At 49.6% G+C, this 10,198-nt stretch overlaps 1 pseudogene; it reads right to left on the bottom strand.

Annotated features, from left to right (window-relative positions):
* Nucleotides 1-1,275: 1,275 nt before the first annotated feature.
* Nucleotides 1,276-9,267, bottom strand: LOC126529560 (uncharacterized; annotated as a pseudogene).
* Between the last annotated feature and the right edge of the window lie 931 nt (nucleotides 9,268-10,198).

Raw genomic sequence — 10,198 nt, forward strand, 5'->3', positions numbered from 1 at the left:
ACTTTAGGATCAGAATGAAGAGAAGTCGTAACTGTCATAGCATTGACGCCCTGGCAGCAGGAAGGCAGGTGGTGTTTTCTGATAGGGTGTAGAGATCGGCGTCACTGACATGCTATTTAATTTTGGTTGGGGTTCAGGCCTGCCCATGGCCAAAATACTGCACGCAGGGGCGGCGCCAGGATTTTCTGACTGGAGGGGGGGGGGGGGGGCACCCACAGCAACTGAGTCCCTTTAGGGGGGCATGGGAGGCGGGGAACTTATGCGTTGTGTTTTCGCTATGTTTAACTCGGCTGATGATGATGATGAATCACAGGCACCAGACGGGGTGGTTCCCTAGTTACGGGACCTATATGTTCCCAGCAGCTCCTGGTCCTTGTCCGTCAGTGCAAGCTGAATCGGTAGGGCCGGGCTGGATAACAAGGTTTCCCATCACTCAAGGGGTCGGGGATTGGGGGTGTTGGTGCGAAGGGGAGGAGGGTGTGTCTTGAGTTACGTAAGCCTCCTAAAGACATTAGTGTGAATAAGATCCTCCAGCATCGCAGTCAGATATAAATTAAAATTTAGCATATTTACACTTCTGCTAAGAAAATGAAAATTTTTATAACACCATGGTAAGCACGTACAAAAAAAACAGTATTAAATAAAGAACAAAAAACAGGTAGCCAGCAGCAACAAAATAACATCAGTTAAATAGATCGCAATATAGCTACAAAAGAGTATATTTCACAACAGGAGAGAGAACTAACAACTATAAGCAATGTGCATATCAATTCCAACTTTGGTAAAGACGCGCCAGATTACAAAAGAAAATGAAGTTAATATACTCTTGTGGCACCGGCTGGTAATTCTAAACGCTGGAAATGGTAAAGAAGAATAACAAAAACAAATAGAGCAGAGGATAGAACTGCAAAAACAGAGCACGCAATAGGTATTTCAGTTTGTGTCACATTTGGACATACAGTAGAACAAGTTTCACAAACGCAACTAACAGCTCTCCGACTACACACTGTTCACTTCACAAGCTAGGCCACCGACGCGGCCTCGGAGAGCACCCTGTGTGGAATCTCTTTCAAAGCCATGACAGGGGCAGGGGAAGGTTTCGTCACAACGACAGATGCCAATGCCTGCGCTGTGACAGTATAAGACAAAACACAGCCGGGATTTATTCAATGGTGAAGCGGGTCTTCTGATACCGGTATGGGTGTCGGTCCTACGCCCGTGCGGCACAATTTTTCCACGAAAGCGCCGCAAAGATACGATGGGGTATCATGGGTACTAATGCAGACGTATACGTCGATTACTGTGCGCAGCATCAAACACGTCGACAACACGCTGAAGATCTATCTTATCGGCAAGAGATCGCTCCACCGCAAGCACAGCGAGGTCGCTCAGACCATTATTCGTTATCTTGCTGCGAAGACAAGTCTTTAATCTTTGAAGGAAGCCACGAAAACGTGCGTTCGCAAGATGATGACGATGCCGGTATCGTCACGGCGATAACACCTAGCTTGTGCAGTTTGTGGAAGGCTAGTTTATATTCTCCCAAGACAGTCACCAATCGCAGCAGTGTCTCTATCTTGCACTTCCTTTCGGCTTCGATGCGCTGAAGAGGTTTCGTTATCAGCTTGCACTCAACTTCAGCGCTTTAGATATCGCGTGCATAGTGCTCGGCGAAAGGCTTGAGCAAGGAGACGTCCACGAAAGTTCTCCCTCCGTGGGTGGATGGCGCTAACTCCGCAGAGTACGTCATTATCGTCCGTTAGCCGCCTAGTGAGCTCCACAATTAGGTGATCCAAACGGGGTAGAAAAACTCTGAATGTTTTCTTTGAATCTGGAGACTCTTCTTCAACGCGCCGTCCTTCTCTCACTACATAGTGTTCTAAATGCAGCGGAAGGCGCGTCATTCTGTGCTTTTCTCTTTTGAACACCCCGTTCTCCTCAGAAATACTGCAGGTTTACGCCCAGACAGTGTCAAATGCGTTCTGCGAATTTCTCATTTCGAAGAACTCGTCAATGATTGTGCGTGCCATGAGGCATGTCTGACTAATATTGCAGTCTCTACTTTGCAATAGGTCACAAAGAACCTTAAGGCGGGTGAGTACCTTGGTATATAGGCTTAACTGGAAGGGAAACGACAGGTTCATTTGCTGAAGCGAACCCCTGGCTTCCGTTGCTCTCCTGCTCAATGGCTTCGGCGAGACATAGAAGAATAGCAGGAAAGCTTTTCATTGCCACTGTGCAAGTCGCTCGCTATCTGCTAGGCCCATCGCGTATCGCTGAGACGCTGCAGCTCTATCACTGGTAAAAACAACCTTTTCTGCACATCCACGCATAGAGAGTGAATTACAGATCCACTCAGGAAAACATAGAGGCATTCTAAGAGAGATAAAAAAAATCCCTCACCGGTTTTGTCACCTTGCAGACATCCACGATGAATAGATTGAGGCGGTGGTTCATGCAGTGGAAGTACACTGCCTGCGTCAATTCCTGCCTGAACACCGCCTGGACGCCCCATGAGGCACCGCTCAGGACACTCGCACCATTATACGCTTGAGCAATGCACAGCTGAGTAGCTATTCCCATCCAAGAAATAATCCAAGAAACCGCTCAATGTACCTTACTGCGTAGTACCTTACCACAACTGATAATTGCTCCATCTTGCTTAAGTCCTTGGAGCTTTCCATCACTTCCTTTATACTTCTTAATGTGATGTGGCTAAGCATTTCGAGGACCTGGTCTTGTATCGAATGATGAACGTACTTCGCGTTCGCTGCTCCACTATTCAGTTTCTTTCTGACAATTATATCGTCATATTTGCCAAGCAAGTTCAAGAGCTCAACGAAGTTTCCCTTGTTCTCACTTTCACTTGTGGCACTTTCATCGTCGCGCCTCTGAACGATTCGCTGAACGGCAGCGAATTGCAAGATACCTGCGACTCTTGCTATAATAGAGGTGATTTTCTTGCGCACCCCAGGAGTACGCGTCGCCGAGATGTGTTGCACCTGACTTGCTCTGTCCTCCCGACTTCATATGCGTGTAGGAAATCCACGATGCCTGGCAAGACTTATGCGCGAGTGAGTTTTCGTGCTTTCTGAAACCAGCATCTTTTTCTATGCCTTTTTCCAGTTACTGTATCCACCGTTGGCAAATGAGGATGCACCAGTAGAAAACATCCTGCAAGGGTAACAGAAAGCTGCTGTATATGTGACAGTAGCGCGACAGAGAAGGCGACGCTAGAAACTTGTTTTTTGCACTTGTTTGTTGTTTGAAACTTGTTTGTTGCACCGTGTCCAATATGCACATACCCTCTGGAGCTCACTGGGCGTCGCCACGTTAGCCTCTTGATGGCTGTAATTATCCGTGACCCCCCGCAAAAGCATAGCAGAAACTGCAGCGCTTACCTTTCTACTAACGTGCAAGTCCAGAGGCTAGCTATATAGAATCGTAGAGAGGAGGGAGGGTAGAACAGACGCAGTCGCTAAACGAGTGAATAACAGCCTTGCCACTCTTCGCTCGCAGTTCCCATTCAACGAGAAGAGGGTGGGGGAAAGAGCAAAAGTGACATGAGAAGGCAACGAAACGCTACTACTATAGGCACGACAGCGGTTGCGCGGAAACGGGGTGAATTTAAGTTAAAATTACGGTACGATACGTCCCTGCTATTTCAGAAAAAGAAGCACCATGTAAATATATCAAGCGAAAGACTTACGCAGGGCGTGCAGAAAAACAGCCGCATTAATTAAAGCACACCTCAGGGTCTCGGCGACACCGTGGAAACGTAGGCACGTCAAATCAACACGTCAATGCCTGCCCCGGTAGCTTTGCGTTTATGTCACATCTCGAGGTCGCGAATTTCATCCCAACCGCGGCAGCCGCATTTAGACGGGGGCTGAATAAAAAACGCCATAATTCAATTAAAGTTTAATACTTCCGCCACGATGCGATGTTCCTTGTGAGGGAATGTGACATGCGAGGCAATGACAACACCCAACCCTCTCAGACGTTATAAAGTGTGGCGCACAACAATGCCTCAAGCATACACCTCTACCCTGTGTGTTCTGTGTACTACGCAGACAAACAGCAGGGCTGCGCGCAGCGTTTAACGTCAGAACTCAGCACTATCCCGTCGGACTGAACGATGAAGAAAAGAAACATTCACTGTCAACATGTCCGCTAATTATCGTCAATCAAAGTAAACAGCACATCAAGCTTCGCGTACATGGATTCCCACATTGCGTGGGATCTGCATAATTTTTCCTTCATTCCTACTACCGGATGTACTCGTCGATGGGCTTGTTGGATTCCTGGCCCAAACGCCACCTAAAGCCGCAACAATCCCGAGTGCGTCGGCATTCGGCGCGCATGTCTTTACGACAGGCAGTTAGGTTCGCGGAGCGGATGACTAAGTGGTGGCGTCCTGGAAGGGTGGTTGGCTCACCGGGTCTTTTTTTGAGAGTAGGCAGCGTTGTCCCGACGGTTTTATGTGAGAAAAGCTGCGGCATAGAAGGGCCATGACCTCTCAACTCGTTTGACCTCCCTTGAGATTTTGTGGCCGAGGCTATTACATCCGAGCAACGAACTTGCCGGCTCACGCTAGCAGTCCGAACAACGACGAAATGCAGCCCATTTTTAAATCTATTCAGAACGGTTTGAACCATTTTCTATCTCATTGCGGCAGTTCGCGCTGTACTTCAAGCGCCTATTTTATCACAAGCGCGAGAGTAATTGCTTATGATCAGAAAATTTCTGTAATAAATTGTTATGCTTAAACAAGGCCGTCCTTTCTAAGCGGCGCTGCTCTCATACATCTGCCTCCAAATTATGACATCAAAATTGACATTTTCTTTCCTACTGCCTACCTTGGATCAGCTTTTCGGCGCACTTGGGGGGGGGGGGGGGGGGGGGGCAGGTGGTAATATTGGGGGTGGAGGCGGCCGCCCCCGTGCACCCCCCCCCCCATAGCGCCGCCCCTGAGTTCGCGCCGCGGTACCTAGGACAATTTTTGTGGAGTTGCTGTTGGGCAACATATGACTGTCGGGCTTCAGTTTTGCAAATGCAATATTTCCTCTAAAATCGCTAATTAAACCTTTATTAAAATATTTTTGTGACTTGTGACCCACATTTCTCACGATGCCCCATCTGTATTGGTTGCCAAGCCTTACAGTCTGACAGCAGATGTGCAAATGCGCTTACCACAAGTTATCAGTGCAGCACCCTGCGTTATTTGGCGCAGAAAATAAAACAGCGCGTATACCTGCTACATTCTCGATCTCATGGAACGAAAGTGAAGGAAGGGACATGCGTGGCATCCAAGGCGGCAGTGCTCGTGCTGGAACATCAACCCCCCCCCACCACCACCACCACCACCACCCGCTCCCCGGAATATTTTTATACCCTCCCCTTCCTGACTACACTCGAGGGGGGGGGAGGGGCAGAAGACCTAGCTACGCCACTGTTTGCTTGTCTGTGTCCCGCCCGAAAAGAAGGCAAAGGATGAAACGCACATAAACGAGGACAAGCGCTGTTCTCATTCTTGTCTCCGCGCGTTGAATTTACATCATGGATCTCCCGCTAGCCGTAACTTTAATCTACGTCCAGACGGCGGATTATTTCCTAGCGAAATTCCTAGCTTTCAAGATTGTGCACCTAATTAGTAAGACAGCACTCGCACAACTGTTGCTCTCCTCCTCCTTGCGTCTGGATCTGCGTGTCGCAGTCCCGGATTCTCGATTTCGTAACGACGTTTCGATGCAATGGCAGCAATCAAGTTGACGCCCCGCATAGACCAGTTGAGGTGCCCGTTAATGAAACTGGACGATTGCCGTTACGCTATGCTTTAATGTGAGCACAACCGATGAGCCTTTGTTCGCAGTTCACTGTCAATCAGTCTTAAGCAGCGTTACTCGTACACTAGCACATAGGTATTCCTGCCTTGTGACAGCCCGAACTTTATCTTACTTGCATGACGGTGCCACTAACCTGAGGTATTTACTTCAAGGATGCCGCTTTTCCAGAAAGAGCGCATATCCTTGCCGTGTTTTCTAAGGTAGCGAGTACATTAGAAAATGTAGGGCCTCGGGCTGTTGTGCATGACCTATAGCTCGTAATAATGAATTCATTAATTCTGTAGCTGTCTGTGGATTTCATTAGACTGCATTCTCCGAGATGGCCTTATTACCATGTATTCATGTACAAGGTAAGAACAGCAGTCGGAAACAAGTTTATTCCATTCGATTTATTTTAATGTGTATTAAAGAGGATGTTTTTTAGAACCTCTATATACAATATTCGACACATATGAAGTTTTTAAGTACTTGGACGCTTTTGAGGCCAGAAGAGCGCGTCGTTGCTGCAATTTCCACGTAAACGCTGGTGAAATTCTTGCCTCCGTATCAGTAAACATTCGGCCACTCTTCAGCCCGGCTCGGGTCCGCAATGTGGACCCCCGCACCCGAGGCTGAGTCGAGCGGAGGCGGTACTACTGGACAGCTCCTGACCGGATCGCTACCGAGCCCAGGACTGATGCATCGCATGTACCCCGAGACATACTCGACCGTTAAGTGCAGGGTCTGCCGGAGGGAGACGGCAGATGACACGCCCATCTTGCGGGACCGCATCAAAAATTCAGAAGAAGCAAGATCAAAAACAATCCCACCGCGGCTCGAGGCAGCCGCGAAGAGCTACGACCAAGACGAACAGCTCTGGGCCGTCCAGCAGGTCCTCGGGGTGCTCGAAAGGCGGGGACCCAGCGAGCCGGCAACGGCGAGCGGAGACCCGCGCCGAGTAACGGCAACCTCGGAGATGACGTAGGCACTCGTCGGGGCGCGCGAGCGCCCAACTGCAGGCACAAATAAAGTTTGCTCCAATCCTATCCAAATCCGCAATGTGGACAGCAGTGCAGCCCCTCTACTGACGTAGCCGCAGCGTTTGAATGACGTTCGTCATAGATAACCACGATGAGAAGCAGACACTATAGACACACATGTTCTCACCTTGGACAAGCAGGTGAGCTCTACAGGCCTGCCGGCCAACGACAGCCGATCAAGCAGACACTGAACTCCGATCTGATTTACACTGTAAGCCTTCGTTAAATGTTCCTTTAGCAAGTGTGCCGAGATAACTTCACTTTCAGCTACGCTCAGTTCATATTTGATTAAAATAAGGGGCACCACATGGGCTATGTGTATGCAAAGTTCAAAGTGTTTGTGTTTTTTGAGGCCTTTGGAATAAGTAATGCATTCAAGCGCTCCGGAGCGCAGTATAAGAAAGCTTAATAAGCGGTGCAAAATTTAGTCGCTGCCTTGGCTTAACTGCACATGACGCATAGATATAATAGTAAATATATGTGTGGGGAAACCTATGGCAAATCAATATACGAAGTCAAATGACTGTGCATCAAACATAGCCTTTGTAAAACATTCTTTTAGCAAGTGATTGAAAATCACTATATCACCATAGTACAGTATGTTTCCCGAGTGTTAGGAAGGAACACTACGCTCACCAAGTTTATTTTTGGTGAAAAAATACCCGCCATGGTTGCTTAGTGGCTATGAAGTTGGGCTGCTAAGCACGAGGTCGCGGGATTGAAACCCTGTCACCGCGTCCGCATTTAGATGGGGGCAAAATGCGAAAACAGCCATGTACTTAGATTTAGGTGCGCGCTAAGAAACCGCGGGTGCGCCAAGTTTTCGGAGTCCCAGAATACCGCACGCCTCACAATCAGATCGTGGTTTTGGCACGTAGAGCCCCATAATCAATTTTTTGGTGAAATAACAAGCATTGGTCAATATTTACACGTGTTCTTATTTATACTTTTCTCGGGGACTGCATTTCACCCGCCAAATTGAAGTTGACTGCCCCCGGAGCCCGGATTTTTGCCTGAGACGACCAGGAAGAGCGTCGCCAAGTCAGCAACAACAATGACAGTTTGAGCGTCTCCCATCGTGCTTCAACAACCCGAAGAGCTGCCTACCTTCCATGGAGCTTTGTCAGACGATCCCGAAATATGGCTCGGGACTTTCGAAAGGATCTCAGCCTTTAACAACTGGAGCTCTGATGATAGTCTACGCCATGTGTACTTCTCCTTTAAAGATACCGCGAGGACATGGTTCGAGAACCGGGAGTCCACCTTTACGACGTGCGACTTATTCCGCTGTAACCTCCTGAGGACCGTCACAAGCGTTGTCCGTAAAGAAAGGGCAGAAGTTAGATTGGAAGCGTGAGTGCAGCTACCAAGCGAGAACGCTGCCATCCTTACAGAAGAAATGAGCCGTCTATTCGGCCACGCCTGACCTGGAAATTCCCCAGGAGAACAAAGTTCGCCTACTCATGCGTGGTGTGAACCAATAACTTTTCGCCGAAATGATACGAAGCCCACCGAAGACGGTCGAATAGACTCTTCGCGAGACCACGAGCATCGAGAAAACTCTGGAACTAAAGTCGAGGGTTCGACGGAAGCCCGTCTGGTCGGGATGAAACATGAAGCAATGAAACAATAAAATTACGTTGTGAAGTTGTAAACGTTGCGAACAATTAAGGCTTCCGTAGCGAAGCCGAAACCTCTTAACGATTCCTTCATTTTTAGCATTTCTTTTGGTCGGTGTCTGTCGTTTTATTGCTTCACTCTGGAAATACGGAACCGGCAATTCAACCGCGGCATGATCCCAACAAACTACGACGAAGTTCAATCATTGGGCACCGACGACCCGCGCGAGACCAGCAATGCTGTCGTGCGGGGGGTGCTTCGAAAGTTGTCCCTCTTATTGTAGCCTCAAGTGGATTCGATTGCCGACGTCATCCAACAAGGAGATCGTAAAGTCACTCGGGGTCCCTCAATCGCCGCCGCCTCCGCCGGAAGCGATGACGTACACCGCCGTAGACAGCCGTCATGTTCCCCCTCCGCGCTCGCGCCAGCGCCCGGTCACGCCTCAGTTGCGTCGTCCATCACCACCATCACCAGCACGCCAACCCGTCGCCCCACGCAGCATTACAAAAAAGACTTACATTTGGCGCGCGCCCGACCATCGTCCGCTCCGTTATCAGGGCGGAGAAGCGGGCCACGTCTACTGTCGATGCCCATACTGCGAGATGGGCCTATGAGGGTTCGCTGTCCACATACTGGCGAGCGGCCACTTGACATCCCCGACTACCTCGCCGCCACTCAGTGGAGCCCTCGACGACCCTCCTGTCCGCCATCACCAGGCCGCTACCTGTCGCCACAACGCCGACCATACACTGACCCAGCTCGGAGCCGGTCTGCAAGCCCATATCCGGAAAACTAACAGCAGCAACCGATGGAGGTGCGATTCCTGTTCGTCTAACTGATGAAGATCCTCGGCCTCCAACTAAAACGCCGCCATCCCGACGAAGCCTAGAAGCAAGGAATACGCCGACAAACGAAGACCTGACGACACGACGTTCCAACCACAGGTCAACACGACACAGCCGTGATCCTACGCCAAGACCAAACTGCAACACATGGCAAAGAGCCACTGACCTCGACGTGCTTCTCGAAGGCCACACAGTTACCGCCTTAGAGGACACACGAGCCAATTACTCTATCATGAGTGGACCCATCGCCGCCCAGTTGAAGAAAGTTAAAGGGCCCCTGAAACGGTTCGGACAAATTTTGTAGACGCGTAGGGTACAGCTTAAGTAGAACATTCGCACCACAATTTAAGTGAAGCGTTATGTATTAATGGAGCTACAAACGATTAGAAGTTACCCTCCTCCCCAGCCATGCTTTTCCTCCTCAACTCGTTCGCCGAGCGAGCGGGGCTAAGCTCCGCCTTCACTGGTCCTGCGTCACGATGCGACGTCACATCGTCCACTTCCGGTTGTTTTGAAGCCCGCCCCCGCCCGCGCGAAACCTCTCCGCTAGCCGCTTGGCTGTCGACCCCAAGCGAGAGCTATCGAAGCAGCGTGCGTTGCGAGCATTCTGTCGTAGCGCCGAACGTGTCTGGTATTCCGTTAGCCACAGGCAAGCTGGCCATATCGGCAAATGACTGGAGGCATAAACTCAAGCTGATGAAGGAACTTTGGCGCAGACGTACGTGAGCGGCCTGATCGGTCTGCACGGTCCAGACACCTGTTGGCGCAGCGCTTAACCAGCCAAAGACAGCGCTAATATTGCTCTAACCAAGTGTAAAACATTTTAAACATCTATAAAAACAATGTGTTGATGATTACACTCCTGCGA

Source organism: Dermacentor andersoni, chromosome 9 (genome assembly GCF_023375885.2).
Source record: "Dermacentor andersoni chromosome 9, qqDerAnde1_hic_scaffold, whole genome shotgun sequence".
Lineage (NCBI taxonomy): Eukaryota > Metazoa > Arthropoda > Arachnida > Ixodida > Ixodidae > Dermacentor > Dermacentor andersoni.